Source organism: Panthera uncia, chromosome B1 (genome assembly GCF_023721935.1).
Source record: "Panthera uncia isolate 11264 chromosome B1, Puncia_PCG_1.0, whole genome shotgun sequence".
In the NCBI taxonomy this organism is placed as follows: Eukaryota; Metazoa; Chordata; class Mammalia; order Carnivora; family Felidae; genus Panthera; species Panthera uncia.
Genome location: NC_064811.1, coordinates 97,288,228 through 97,304,612, shown reverse-complemented (window position 1 = coordinate 97,304,612; position 16,385 = coordinate 97,288,228). Strand labels below are relative to the sequence as shown.

Below are 16,385 nucleotides of genomic sequence, written 5' to 3'. Positions count from 1 at the left end.
GTTCCCTTTGGAATTTTGGCTGGGGGATGGAAGAGGGAAATGGCACTTGCCCACATTTGTTCCCTTGCTGAGCTGAGCTCTGTCTTGAGGGACTCAACAACTGTCCCTCCCAGTGTCCTCTCACCCTCCCTGCTCTGAGAGCAGAGCTGTTGACTTTTAACATTCCAGATGTTAAGTCCTGCTGGCTGTCAGAACTCATGGAGTCCGGCCCCTCCGCTTTTGCAAGCCAGACTTTGAGGGCTCTGCCTTGTCAGGTGGACTGTCCCTCCACTGCCCTGGCTCCCTCCGGCCAGTCTGTGTAGCATGAACCGCCTCTCCGCCCTTCCTACCCTCCTCCGTCAGCCTCTTGTCTACTGCTTGGCTCCAGAGAGTCCACTCTGCTAGTCTTCTGGCGTTTTTCTGGGTTATTTAGGCAGATGTCGGTGGAATCTAAGCAATCAGCAGGACAAGATGAGCCCAGCATCCTCCTACACTGCCATCTTCAATCTTTTCCTTCTCCTCCCCCAAGCAGGCACTGCTTAAGGAGCTATGAATGCCACAATGAAGAATACAGATGTGAAAACTTGACCTTTAGGATTACCTTTTGAGAAGAAGCAATTAACAACATAAGTAGGTAGAGTATTATGAAATGTGATAGGTGCTGCAGAAAAAAAAAATGCAGGCTAATACCAGGGTTCTAATTGTACCTGGCCTTGATTGCCCAAGCCAATATTTTAGATTTTTTATGAGCTGACAAATGAGAAGCACCTGCATAATAATCAACATCATCTATTTATTTGTGAAAATAATCTTACAATTATGTAAGGAGCATTTATTTTTACTTATCAGAGCAAAAATTTTCTAAAGGAAAAGAAACATCTTTATTAAACTGTATTTACACTTAAGATTAACTGTGTTTTGGTTTTCTAAAAATCTAGGTAAAAAAACCTAGTCCTCTACCTGTAAGTACAATGGTCATGTCATATCCAAAGATAATGTACTTAGAAATTGGTAAATATGTATTTATTTATATATCATTTTATACCAAGCAATAAACATGCTGTGTTGTACAGAGGCCAAAGACAGGCCACCCCAAGATGGGTTACTTCAGCATGGAGATTATGATGACCTTCCCTATCTTTGACCTTCCCCCCCCCCAACCAACCTATTGCCTAAAAAGAATTTAGATAGAGGACCAGATAACTACATTATAGACAAGGAGGAAGTTTCAAAGTCTGTTAAAATTCCTCTCTAAGTCCCATTGATTCTGAGTGTCCCAGCAAACATTTTCTAAACACTGACTTTTTTTTATCTTCCTGTGAATTTCATCCCTTCCCTTTGAAGTCCCAGACCTGTACTCACTTCTCCTTATTTAGAATGACATATATACTTCATTTTACATGACTGTCTTTGGGATTTCATGTCTGTGTAGACTTCCCATATGTCAGAAATTAAATCTGATTTTCTCTTATTAATCTGTCTAATGTCAATTTGATTCTTAGTCCAACTATAAAAATCTTAGACAGAGGAAAATTTCTTCTTCCTCAATGGTAGTTGTAATAACAACTTTCAGTTACCTCTCATTGCCCAGGTGCTCCCAGGTGCTATTGTATCCGGATGAAGTTTGCTGCAAGCTGTAGTTCTACAGGAGCCATTCTCACAAGGTGAGCTCACTTAACTTTGCTGTTGAGGTTTCCCCATGGCAGGGGTTCAGATCAGTGTCTTCTAGCTGGCATCCAGGCAAACAACAGATACCAATAGCCTCAAAATTGAGTTGGAAGACAGAAAGTGTTTTTTTTCCTCTTATTAGTATTATAATGCTTTTAATACAACCTACAGCAAAAATGAAACAAAATTCCCAAAACTCAAAACCCAAACTAAAACAACAAAAACACAATAAAATCTGAGATCAGGGAAATTCCCTCAGAAATAGGACTGTTAGGGGCGCCTGCGTGGCTCAGTCATTTACTTATCTATGATTCTTGATTTTGGCTCAGGTCATGATCTCATGGTTTGTGGGATTGAGCCCCAAGTTGGGCGCCATGTTGACCATGCGGAGCTTGCTTGGGATTTTCTCGCTCTCCTCTCTATCTGCCCCTCCCCTGGCTCTCTCTCTCTCTCAAAATAAATAAATAAACATTAAAAAAAAAAAAAAGAAATAGGACTGTTATAGACCATCAAAGATTGGAACATCATTTATTTTGGAAGTTAACTGATTAAAAAAGTAAAATCTATAGTGGGTGAATACAAACACATACTATTGTATTCTAACTAAGAGAAAAACAGTTCTAAGGTGACAGAATTTTAAAAATGCCCGGTGAAAAAGAAGCTAGAACAATTTCTACCTCCTGATAGAAAATTTCTATCTTCTGATCATCACTGACAGATCAGTTATCTCTCTAAAGTTATTAGAAATGTCATAGCTATTTGCAATGTGTCATTCTGGGTTCCTTTTTATCATTTGTTCTGGGATATATTATGGGTATATGGAGATCTCAATTTAAAGACCTTTCTTTTATATACCATCCTTTTACTTGAAAGGCTCAATATTGATATAAATGTGTTACATTAAAGTATGTAAAATATTGTCCTCTAGATTATTTTTTAATATTTTTTTTCATAATTTTCTAAATTTCTTTAGTAATATTTTACTGCCATAAACTTGATGTCCATGGGTTTTAACGTGCTAGAAGCAAATTATCTTGAGTATATGATTTTTGTATTGTGCATTTAAGCCTTTGAAATAATTATTTTATTATTCTTCTAATCTCTGTCCTAGTCCTTTCTTCCATTAGTTTTAAAACTAACTGTGTCCCTTTTCAAGGTCTGACAGTTGTATATTTTAAATGAGTACCATATATTCAATTCTTAAAAGAGGAAGGCAAAAATGGGAAAATTCATGTAAGAGTGAAAAATTATACATTTTAAGCTTTAGATGAAATGCTTTTCATAATTTTAAAAAGTTTTAGGTACCAATTTGTATTGTCAGGGAACAAGAATGTCCTGTCACCTTCAAGGTGCTTCTCGCTGGAGTAAGAATCAAATTGACATGAGCTAAATTAGCAGGAAAAAAATCAAATTTAATTTCCTACATAGGGAGAATCCACACCAATAGGAAATTTCAAAGAATTTCAAAGACAGGCAAGATGAGGTATACATGTTATTCTAAACTAAGGAGAAGGGATAGGGATCTGGACTTCAAAAGAAGGAATCTAATTTACAGAAAGTTGAAAAAAGACTAAATGTTTGGTAAACAAATGTTTACTGGGGCACTCAGAAACCACAGGACAAGGAAGACTTTGATCAAACTTAGGCCTTGCTAGGTTCTTCCCTATCTACCATATTCCCATACCTAGTTAGTATACATTTCCTAGTATAATGCTAGTGATAGTTCTCTTCCTGGAATAGATCCTCTAAATTCTTTTCAGGCACTGTTTGTGTGTGTGTGTAGGGGGGGGGGTAAAAGAACTTTTCCTAAATCTGCTGGGTTTTGATGGCCTTTAACTCAAAATAATCTTTATGCCAAAGTGTCCCACCTAGGGCAGCGTGCCCTTGGCTCCAACAGTATTAATACTTTAAAATTAATGTAAGACTTACTAGTGTTAAGAAAAACTAACATCTTAAAGAAAATGATTAGAATGGAATTAAGAAAAAAAAATGGCATAAATAAGGAATAATGATTTCCAAATACAGGATGGCAATTTTGTCCTGTATGTATTGCAACGTGCAGAGCTTTGGAATCTAAGAAGTGAGACAGTAAGATGTGTCTGCTTTTCCTTCTCACACTGGCACACACTCAGCTAAAGCCCATGGCAAATAATTGGTGATCAGGGGGAATAAGCTCTGAGTTTGGATGTCCTCCAGGTCCCCGTCTACCACATCAGACTAGGCGGCCAGTAAAGTCCCCGATTGGTTCTTCTTAACCTCTCAAGAATTCCTTTACTGGTGGCAGGCACAATTTCCCACTTCTACTTAGAAATAACTCTCAGAGCTAAGGAGCTGCCAATTTTTGCTAATTTTCAAAGCACCAATTAGTTTAGATTGTTTTCCATACAAAGCTCTTAAATGCTGTAAATTTTTTTCTTTGATTTAATATATCTTTTTCTACTTCTTACAATGGGACTAATGGCATGCCATGATTTATATAGCCAAACTAGAATCTGAAGTCCAAGTATATATTTTAAATTATTGTCTGAATTATTTAAATTTTTTCAACTTCTTTCTCACATTTGGTGTGCAAATTATATCTCCTCCTGATCTGGAAAAATATGCCTATTATCACAATTATTATAAGAAAACTAAGGACCAAAATATAATTAACGTGTTTTTGATTTTGAGGAAATCATTGAAGAGAAGAAAAAATCACTAACTATAAAATTACAATGAGAATAAGTTGAATTTTAACTCCATTTGGGTTCATTTTAACAACATTCCTTCCACATTTGCTATTGTATCTCGTAGCACTACTAATAGTTAAAAATAATGTGGAAAAATAAATGTAATATCTGCTTTTTTTGGCCAAAGGGATCGTTTTTGTTCAGAAAGAATGCAGAAGCAACCTTAGCCTACAGCTCCGTGACTGTGTCCAAATCAGTCACAAGTGAAGCAATGGATTCGGTGTTTTCCCATACCACACGGCACCCATAAGGCACGTACACGCACTGCTAAGGGGAATTCTGGGATTAGGTCCAAACTAATTTTTGTTGTGATTATATAGATCTTAATAATAAGAAAGGGCTCTTCAGCTTTGGGGCAGATTTTCAGATTGTTAATCACCATGTTGTTTTTCTCTGCAGAAATGTTATATTTATCATTTGGCTAAGTCTCATGCATTGATGAGTTTCTCATTTCTTGGGAGATGTGAATTGATTCAGAAAACTCCTAACCAGCATGCTACTGGCAGAAAAATATATTTCGGTTATTTAAAAGGCATTTATTGAGCTCCAACTTCCAGAAGCACAGCATGTTATGATGGGGCAGACACAACAGAATTTTAAATTACGTTTTTTGTTTTTTGTGACTATATTAACATGCATTCCTGAAATAAGGTGCAAAATGCCATAAAGCAACAAATCTAGAACTTGTGGCTATTTATTACAAAGATCTGAGAATAAAGTGGTTGTCTTTGTGTTGGGTGATGAGTCCTTTAGGAAACTAGAGGTGGAGTGAAGCTCGGTTTTGAAGGGGGCATTTGAGGGTAATGATGAGGTAGAGTAGGAACTGACCATACACCAAAATATACAAGACAGAGTGATATTTTCATAAAGATCAGTTCCTTCTTAAGTATTGACATTGTATTATAAATGTAGACACTAAATAGAGAGACCAGTCATGTAAGTTCTTATACACTATTAAAATTATAAACACTACAGCCCAATCCATAACCCATTTATTTTTTCCTCTTAATCATCCAGGATTTTTGTAGAAAGAAATTATATGATGGTTAATAACTGTATCCTCTACAATTAATTTCACAACTAATAGACCAGTTTTTAAGTTAGAAGATTATTTACAATCACATAATTAAAAAAATATTTGGACTTTGGGGGAAGAAATGCTGAATGGAAAAGGTGTTAGGAGAGGATGAACAGATTGGGAAAAAAAATCAACCAGAGTGATAAGAAATTCTGGAGACACACACACTCTAATGTCCTATTTTTAAACTAATAGAAATATCGCAGCTTACCCATTTCATGTCAGGAGTTCAATCTATTTCTTTTAATAACACTCTGAAGACTTGTGTTAGTGTGCATCAGCATGCTGAGGCCAGCATCTCAAATGGGATTGAACATAATAATCTTTCCCTGACATATCTGATTACATATTTTCCTAAATTAAATGAAAAATACTGACAAAAATTCAATGAAAATCTGTTTTAGGGAAAGTTTTGGTTCATAGACCAAGTTTTAAAACATCTACCCACACTAATACTGCTGTTACTATTGCTACCTAAGTAATAATTTGTCTCTGTTGGGCAATATATTCAAGACTTTCTGAGTCACTGTATTTCTATCATTGTCACTGTTCACAAAAAGGGCCTATTTTATAGCTATATAATAATAAAGAGTAACAGAAAGAGTATACAAATATACATCAGTACAAACACCGGGGTAGAAAATGTAACTGTCTAACAATGGCACTGTGCTTATAAAGGGAGATTGGCTAATGCAAGTATGAAGTTTTCTCCAAATGGTCTATCAAGGGAAGTTCCCATAGGCACTATCTTCCTTTTGATAGGATTATGTTTTGCTGTTTCAGCTTTCTCCTTCCTTTTAGATAAACGGTACAGCCTTCCCCCAGCCCCTTTGTACTCTTAACACCCCTGTTCAACCTCTGTGTTGCTGTCCCATTACTGCTGAGGACACTGGTGGGGAAGAGCACAGTGAGGCAAGCCCAGAGTACAGTTCTGAGACCAGGAGAGTGAAGGGGATATTTTAACGAGCTCATACACTGTAAGCCGAGCTTCTAGATTCAACTTCAACAACTTCTGACAGTTTTGACAATGAAGGAGTAGCTTGACATTTTCTTTTTGGGAACATAAGTGCCATCTATCATCCCAGTTGTCTAGTGATTTCAAGAGCTGCAGAGGAGAGGCTGGAAATGCTTTGTGTATGGAACACATCTGAGGTGAGAAAACTGAAGATCAACTGAATCTCAGGTGAGAAATGGGATTCTTCTGTAACAGCCTGGAAAACCGAGACAAGATATGCTGAATAGGAGTTTATAAAGATGAACCTCACCAAAATAAATAGCATTGGAATATATAAAAATTCAAAGGATTCAAAGAAAGTATTCAAGGGATTTCAGCATCTGATGGGAATTATGAAAGATGATCTCTAGTTTTATGAATTAATTCATAAAACTTTGAATCACTTTTGAGGTTGAAATTTTAAACCTAGAGGGTGGGATTTAAACCTGTTTAATGATTCACTTTTCAAAAAGCACCCACGTCCAAAAATGGGTTCCATTTCTAACCGCATACCAGTTGCAGGAAAACTGAACAAATGACTTGACCCCTCTATATCCCAAATGTAACGTGTAGATGAGGGGTAGTTTTGGTATTCGCCTGAATAATTACCTTGAGGTTATTTATGTAAAGTGCTTAGAAAATGCTTGTTCCATAAGTGCCCTATACGTGTTAGCTACCAGTTTTATTATAAGCCAAAGTGTATTTTGCACAGTAAGCACAGTTTAAATAATTTGTGTACATTCCAGTTTGCAAATCAGTGATTGGCAGAAGCTCATAAAATGTATTTATTTGTTTTGATTTTGAGTTTTATGGTTATTTGAACAGACTTTAAGACCTAAGCTTCCTAGGTACAGAGATGTCAAAATTCATAATTATGTGAAGTAAAATATATGAAATGTCAAAACTCATAATTATGTGAAGTAAAATATGTGAAATATAAGTACCAATAATTCCTCCAGTCTCTTTCTATTTATATGTCATTCAAAGTATTTTCTTTCCTAGTTTGGTTTTCAGCAGGTGATGCATTTTCAGGAATTTAAGAGGTCTGAAAAGGAGAGGAAATAGATCCTAAGACCCAGGCAATCCCATTCTTCCTTTATTTCAAAGGCAAGGGAGCAAGAGAAAGAAAATAGAAAGTCCCAACCAGCTCTCAATCATGAATTTCATCATCTCAAAAGAGGCACACAAAACAAAATTGAAGTTTTCAAAAAATAAGAATGCCTGGAGGAACTCTCTTTGTTAAAAGAATACTTCTTTCTTAAGCATGTTTGTTAACAAGGAAGGCAATTATTAAGTTCTGCAAGAATAGAAGGGAAAACCTACCAATCTTATATGGGTAAGTGTGTTTAAATACCATAAATAAAAGATTTATGACTTGTGTTAACAGAAATCATGCCTGAATAAAAGATTCCTCTGGCATAGATGGAACAGTGGAGGATGTAGAAGATCCTTTGGGTGCCACTTGAGAAAGCAGCTGGATTATATTCCGGTTCTGTCTGAAGTTTGCTTTCGGGCAAGCACCAGATTGATTGCACATTAGATAAGATTTTGTCTGGAACATTTCTGGGTGTCACTGTCCAGACATTTTCTTATGAGCTTTCATGATAGCAATTTTGAGTTGGAATTTCTGGTAGGGATAAAGAATTTTTATAATATCTGTATTTATACTGGCAGCCTGACCCACCCCCCTTTTTAAAAATTGTAATTACTTCTTTCAATTACTTTACTTTGGGAGTAGAATATAAAGATTTAATAGGTTGGCATTGTGCTTAGAATTTATAAAAGACGCTAAAATAAAAAGACGCATCAGTTACAACAGAGTATTCATTGTTTGGAAAGTGATAGAGTCAAATGGCATTGATTTCTAGCATAATGGACTATGACCCTCATCCATCTGTTCAGGACCTGATGCAGAAATCAATATAATCTTTTCCTGGGGAAGCCCAAGGCATTCTCTGCATTGAGTCATAGGGCTTCCAGATTGCTAATGTGATTAAAAAATAATCAAGGCCTTCCAGAAGCTTTATTTTCCAACATACTCTAAAAAGTTTTCCCTTAGAAAGAGCTCTTTCTGATCAAATTTTGTTATGCAGTTTATTTCTTTCATTCTTTGCAATTCAATTATAGTACAGTTCCATTGATTATATCTCTTAAGACTCCCAGCTGAGTTCAAGTAAAAGTGCATTTGCAGACTTGTTTAAAATCTACCACTAGTACAAAAGGAGTACTCTTAAAGTATCAATAAATATTTATGGTAGAATATTTCAAGGTTGTTAGGAAACTCTGCCTTCAGCTTTGGACAGCAGGGGGGATTTGTATTGCTTTAAGAAATTTCTAAAAACGTATAGCTTTTGCTATTGTTTCAGATGTATCTAAAACAGTTATTTTTTTTCTTGGACTGCAAAAAAATTCTGTTAATTTACTAACATGCTAAAAACGTTTCAAAAATTTTATTGTGCTAAAATAATCTCATATCTGCAAAAGCCTGAGAATCTGAAATGTAGCTTTTGCTTCAGCAGTTAAAAAAAAAGACAAAAATGTTCACATGCTTTTGAAAGGACAGCGTGGCCTGAATCAAAGAAAAATTGAAGTTTCATTGAAAGTGGAAGGAAGTGGGGCTCACTCCTTCATATGATAAGGTCATAACAGATTTTATTTTCTTCTCTGACCTAAGTGGTTGTTAAGAACAGGACTTGTGTAAATGCTGGAGATCGTAATTCCCTTAGCATCTTTCCTATCTGTGCTTCAAGGCATTTTCTATCCTGGTGCAGCTTTCAGAGTTTATATCAGGGTTTCTAGAAATGTCAATCTGTGAAAGTATATAGATGAGGAAATAATGTTGATTAAAGAGTCAAATTCGTTGCAAATTGACTCACAATGACTTTATAAAATATTTATTATAGAACATTTCAAAGAAAAAAATTGTGGCTCTGTAATAGTTTCTGTAAATGCACAGTCCCTGTCAAATAAATGATAATCCAAGAAAAATGCAGAGTTGCCCATGATACATGTACCTTTCTCATGAGTAGTTTGCCTATTTGAACTTTTTTAATGTTTATTTTTGAGAGAGAGGTGTGCACGTGAGTGGGGGAGTTGCAGAGAGAGAGGGAGGCAGCATCTGAAGCAGGCTCCAGGTTCTGAGCTGTCAGCACAGAGCCTGACATGGGGCTTGAACCCACAAACCATGAGATCATGACGTGAGCTGAAGTCAGACACTTAGCCCGCTGAACCATCCAGGCGCCCCAGGTCTGCTTATTTGAATTAGCATTTGTTCCACTCAGTGTGCATTGATATCACTATAGTCCTTGAAATTAAAAAGGTTATAGTATACTTGGGGATAATGCTAGTTACCTGAAAATGGATATGATATATTCTCATTACTTGCAGTAGTTAAGGTTTATAAAATCACTGTGAATACTGAATTAATGCATATTGAATCATTACTCCTACCAGAAATACAGAATTAGTTTCCTGAGAGCCTCTGATCACAAAATTTTTATCACCTGATCAATACATAACCTTGGTTTGTGTGTATTTCTATTTAAAGACACTTAATATATATCATTAATTCTTTAACAGTAAACTTGCAGGCAATAACACTACAATGCATGCCTTGAATGAAACTTATCCAACGCTTTTTGTCCATAAGGCACATCACAGCCTTCTTGAGTTTGGAAATAGTTCAGCACTACACCTGGGGACCACTTTAGATAGTGAAATAACATGGCTCAAAAGACCACCAGAAAACATTTGTTTACAATATGAGAACTAAAACAACTAGGTAGAGCATGGCTTTGTTTGACCTCAGCTAGTAATGCCTAAAACAGGTGACTCAAATTTTTCATTGCTTTGTGTATGCCCATGAATGACCCCAAAGCACTTTGAGTACTGATTTTGGGGTTGCAAATAAGTTTTAGCAAGTAGATGAATTCATAATTCACAAATACAGAATGCACAAATAATGCGGATTAACTATAATTGGATGAATTCTCATAGTTGTTTTTCCTTACTATATATTTAGGTTCTGCATAAAATGCTATGTTAATAGATGTAATCTGAGTGTTACAAACAAAAGTTTCCAATGCGCCATTTTTATCATGGAAATGAAAAGTAGAGATAACAAAGATCTTTACTATATTGTATTTAGTGATTTTAAATGATTAAACGAGGCAAATTGTCTACTAAGCAGTTAGAAAAAAACTACTCTCTTGCAGAAAATTTCTTTTAATCCAATCATACTTCAGATTAGTACTCAAAGATTTTAGTTTTATGGGAATGAGTATACATTTGGGTCAATGAAAAACTTAATGGAACATGAAAAGCTTGTTAAAACAAAATGGAAATTGCTAAGACTATGTATCTTTCACAAAAAAGGAATAAATTAATCCACATGAAGAATACATAATATAAGACAGAGGTTTTAACACAGAGGTTTTAACACAGTTAAGTTAATATTACAAATCTGATAAAATTGAGAGTAACTAAAAATTGTTCCCATCTGTTCAGTAGCTGATGATTAATCTGTTGATGATATAAATTCACTTTATTCACAAATAAGATTATTTGTGAAAGGACCTCATTTGATGCTAACTGCCAGCTTTGAACAAGCCAAGAGTTGAACAAGAATGGGATCCATGTTAATTTTTTTTCTGATTAAGGTTAAAACACACTGGTGAGTAGAATCTGAATTCTTTTCTTTTAAAAAAAAATTTTTTTTTGAACGTTTATTTATTTTTGAGACAGAGAGAGACAGAGCATGAATGGGGGAGGGGCAGAGAGAGAGGGAGACACAGAATCCGGAGCAGGCTCCAGGCTCTGAGCCATCAACCCAGAGCCCGACAGGGGCTCGAACTCACAGACCGCGAGATCGTGACCTGAGTTGAAGTCGGATGCTTAACCGACTGAGGCACCCAGGCTCCCCTCTGAATTCTTTTCAATGTTATTATAAATGTAAACAGTTTTACTTAAGCAGGTTATACATTACACTAAAATTTTATAAATGATTTAAAAGATAGAGTGTTTAGTGTGGATTCAGGCACTGGATGTGCAGACATCACTAATTGTTACTAAGCCAAGGATTGTTTATAAGCAATCCTCCGTTTTGTTGTCTGGGTAAAGAGTGGGGTTTTCTACTTATTTATAAATACTTGTACTTGCTTCATAGATTTAGCTTGTACAGTATAAACTGATGATCCAATTTCAAAATTTTGAATGCAAAATTTATATAATAAAAATTACAATGGAAACAACACATTTTTTAAGCAAAAATATTTAAAATTTGCTTTTAGATCTTGTAGCCATTTTGAACAACAATCCGTCTCATAGGTCTTACAAATTCTGGTTAAGTAGTTAAAAGATTTTGATTTTCCAGAATAATGAATAATTTAAATGCAATTTAGACATGTGCTATTATATATAGTAAATATGTATAAAAGGCTTACTAAGCTGTACTGTTAGAAGCAAATAATCTCATTTTAAAATGCTGGTACAGCAAAACGTATATAACATAGTATGTGACAAAAATAAACCATCAAAAATCTATGACTCTAATCCTTTGAGGAAAAGAAAAAATCATATTATCTAGAGTCTTTCTTTTTCAGTGGGATAGGATTGGCAATAGTAGTCTGTCTCTGAACACCATGCCTCGAGTCTAATTCTGGTGAGATCAGCTATCACAAATAACCTGTCTCAGAATCCCATCCCTCTCACCTGCTACAGGTCAGAGCATTTGCCTGTACAGAACTTTAAGAAGATATTGAGAACATCATCACATGCTTTGTGGATCTTTCTACTTTTATAGAACATATCAGAAAGAGAACATGTATCAGGTGCCTCTAAGGATATGTCTGGTGTATATGAATTTCTCATCTTTATATTGTTATGTGGCAAAAAGCCATGTATTATAAAGAAGAGTTCATAATTAGTTTTTACTAAAGTATGGATTCTCAAAAAGGGAAAAAAATATATAGATAGCTAGACAGACAGATAGATATATCTATATCTATGTCTATCTGTCTATCTGTCTATCTATTCATCTATCCATCTATATACCTATATACCCAAGATCCTGGGTATTTGGGAATATCACTTTTACCGAATAAAATTTTTAGGAGTTTTATTTTCAAATGAATGATGATGTCCTCGAAATAGTTATTTTAGTAGGTTACATAATTTCAAATTATTCAGGCAATACAAGCAAACCTCTGTTACTTTGGAAAATGGCTACTTTAAAAAAATTAAGATTTTTATTTGTAAAATCAATTTCTGAGGTTTTCTCTCACAGCTACATGTAGTAATTTTCACGGAACTTTTCCATTTTTGCCTGTAGCTCCACAGTCCACCAGAAAACATAATGTAGTAGGTATTTCTTAATTGGTCTATAGAATCATCAAGTTTCAGTCTTGATGGGCACTTTGGACACTACGGAAACAACTTTATCCAACATCCTCACTCTCTCACTTAATTGCCAAAGAATTGAGGTTCAGACTCAGGAAGCAGCTTGCCCAAATTAAACAAAATTCTGATATTCTTAGCTAATGAAAATAGAATTAATTTAAAATAGAATTTATTTTTGAATTGTTAGAAATAGTAAGTCAAGGGAAAAATCTCAGAGCATTTGATGGCCATGAAAAATATAATTTGAGATACAATATAGGAGAATAAGCTATGGTATTATAATTTCCTTTTTTAAAAATAAGATAATGTGAGATATCTAATGATATTTATTAAAAATACAGATTAAGACTTATGGTATAGATTCTATTCTATTGATGGGAACTTTACAGAAGCACTAATACTTCACCCCATGGGGCTTCAAATTCTCTCAAGGATCCTGCTTAGATTTGATCATTCTTTACTCCTTGTTAATATGCTTTCAATATTGATATGTTCTTAAGATAATATAATCTTATAGCTCTAAGGAACTATTCAGAGGTCCATTTAGAAAAGCTCATTTATTTTATAAAATAAAATTATTTGTAAAATAAATGAAAAACTCACTCTAAGAGTGATGTCTCATCGGGGAGTATGAAGGGTCTTGTTTTTCTCAAGTGTATGTGCTATGCTTTTTTCAGCTAAACATGGGCCATATCTTTTCTTTTTTATATAGTTTTTATCTGATTAGACGTTAATCATTTTAATACTATTTTCAATACCTAAAAAACTTTAAGAAAATATTGACTAACTCTAAAGATCTCCTAGAGTAAATCCTGAATGGAAATTTAAGTAGCAAAGGGAGCTCTTATAAGTTCAGGTCACAATTTTAGAATTTAGAATTAAGAGTAGCTTTGCCTATGCAGATATATTCTAAAGGCAAATATTACAAGTAAGAACATTTTGTTCTAAAAGTCTATCATCAACTGACTTATCTAAAATATAAATCCCCCTTGGCTTTAACAGTGCTTCTGCATCTAGAGTTTGGAGAACGCAGTAGTGGGTTCCTTTAGAATCTCTGTCTTTTTCAACTTCCTACCTGATATGTCATTTCACACATGTTGCAACAATTAGTTACAAGATGTAGTGAACAAAACATTAGCAGCAGTATCGTACTTTTGTCTCAGGTATGTATTTAAACACGCTATTCTAATGATAAAAAGAGAGGCTGCTTTAAGATAAAAGAGAATTTCAGCAAACATGTATATAATTCCTCTATTGGTACAGTAAAGCTAATAAAAACAAACAAAACCCTTTTAGGTTCTTCCTTTTTCTCTTCAAAATAGTTAAGTCTATTGGATTTATATAACTTTTTTTCCCTCTAAAATTCTTTGTGCAATACCTTGCAGAGTAATTTCTACCCAATTTTATATATTAGAAATGAACTCCACACAGGTGTGTTTGCAGAGGTAGCACTTCTGTGGTGGTTTTTAGCAAGTAGTGGAAATGAAAATTATAAGAGTAATGTCATTACATGATAGTCATCTTCTTGTAAAAATTTTTTTTCTACTAGCATGGAGGGTTTGGAGATTGTCAATAGGGGATACTCTTCTTTCCTGGAAAATACTCCATCTCTCAATTTAAGAAATACATTTGTCTTTTTTAAAAATGAATTCAATAAGGAGAACAATTCACTGATCTTTATAATAGGACTACAGAATATGGCATCTCTGACTGAAGAGACAAGCTGACTGCTACTGTGGTTATTTCTGTTGCTATTTTAGGAATAGCCCATTAACTCCTGTTAAAGCTTTAGTACTGACTGGCAATACAAGTATTTGAGAACTCAAAAGGAACTGCCGGTGGCATGACTTTTCATATTGACTTTTCTTTTTTTTTTTTTTTTTTTTTTTTTTATTTTTTTTTTTAACGTTTTTTTTTTTTTTTTTTGTTGGGACAGAGAGAGACAGAGCATGAACGGGGGAGGGGCAGAGAGAGAGGGAGACACAGAATCGGAAACAGGCTCCAGGCTCCGAGCCATCAGCCCAGAGCCTGACGCGGGGCTCGAACTCACAGACCGCGAGATCGTGACCTGGCTGAAGTCGGACGCTTAACCGACTGCGCCACCCAGGCGCCCCTCATATTGACTTTTCATATTGATGTGTAACAATCCGGATGCTTCTGGTTCCAAATAAGAAAATTCCAGCCACAAACTGGCTCAAACAACAAAGAAATTACAAAAGTGTAGAAGTTGTGTGAGTCTCAAGTTTGTTAGATTTTTTTTTTTTTGATTTTTTTTAATGTTTATTTCTGAGAGAGAGAGAGATAGAGTGCAAGCAGGGGAGGGGCAGAGAGAGAGGGAGACACAGAATCTGAAACAGGCTCCAGGCTCTGAGCTGTCAGCACAGAGCCCGATGTGGGGCTTGAACCCACTAACTGTGAGATCATGACCTGAGCTGAAGTCTGGCGCTTAACCAACTGGGCCTCCCAGGCACCCCAAGTTTGTTAGATTCTGCAGCTCAAGAATATCATTAAGGGCTCAGGTCCCTCCATGTCTCCTGTCTACATTGTGCCATATTAATTTCTTTCCCCGTGCTTATAATATGGCTACGTAAATCAAGGAACTGATTATTTTCTTACGTACAAATCTCCTCTTTTGTATCCATAGAATAAATCTTTCCCTGTGTTCGAATTTAGCATAAGTCACCTTCCTATTGCTGGGGGAAAACCCTACAATGATCCATCTAGGTTCCTCAACCAGTTACTGGCAAGGGAAGTAGGTGACATGACTGGCTTTTCTAATTAGGGATCATTCCTGGATCTGGAGTCAATTACCCAAGCTATATGTTTTTATCCATGAAAGAAGGCTGGACTGTATACTGGGGATTTAAGTATAATAGGTTCACTTTTCCTATATAGTAGCCTCCTCTTACAGATGAACATAAACAAAAGAACTTAAGAAAAAGCTATTTAGGGAAATAAGAATTTGAATAGACATGAAAACAACAGAGATCTAAACTTTCCTTATTTTCAACAAGGATATCATCTTTCACACAAAACCCTATTTGCCTAATGGGAGATTAGCAATAATAAGGACTACATATATCATTAAATTCTAGTTTAGACCTTTTTTCCCTCAGTCTAAATGAATGCCTTTTGGGTAATTTATTCTACGAATTTAAAGATTAACTCCCTATCACATCTGTCTTTCCAGCCTCCTGGAGTCCTGGCTCCTCTTCCTCCTTTTCTGACTAGTATCTGAGTACAGGAAGAACTGGCATTTTCTCAAGTTGTTGGCAGGGGACCTCTGTTCACACAAAGCCGTTTCTGCAGCTTGGTCATGGCTCATTACTACCAGGCTCTGGGTTAAACTATTCTCACAGCCTCAGAGATGGAGACTTTGCAGCTGGTGCACCACTTAGTCTGCTCTAAACAGAGACAATTGTCTCAAGACAATTGCTCCCAGAAAGGTGGGCCATTGCTCTTTGTTTATCAGGTACCAGTCAGGCTCTTTATGACCTGCAGATCACCTGATATCTGCCTATAACTTCTACTTGGTCCCCTG

General features: G+C 35.5%; 1 long non-coding RNA gene across 5 annotated transcripts in view; it reads left to right on the top strand.

Annotated features, from left to right (window-relative positions):
• LOC125923052 (uncharacterized) overlaps positions 1-16,385 on the top strand; it is a 93,732-nt gene that overhangs the window by 57,575 nt on the left and 19,772 nt on the right. For 3 of the 5 annotated variants that reach the window (XR_007457869.1, XR_007457867.1, XR_007457871.1), the window contains 2 exons: positions 509-609; positions 1,571-1,643. This is a non-coding gene — a long non-coding RNA (uncharacterized LOC125923052). Of the gene's footprint in view, positions 1-508; positions 614-1,570; positions 1,644-16,385 lie in introns of all 5 variants that reach the window. The other 2 variants (XR_007457868.1, XR_007457870.1) reach the window with 2 other exon arrangements.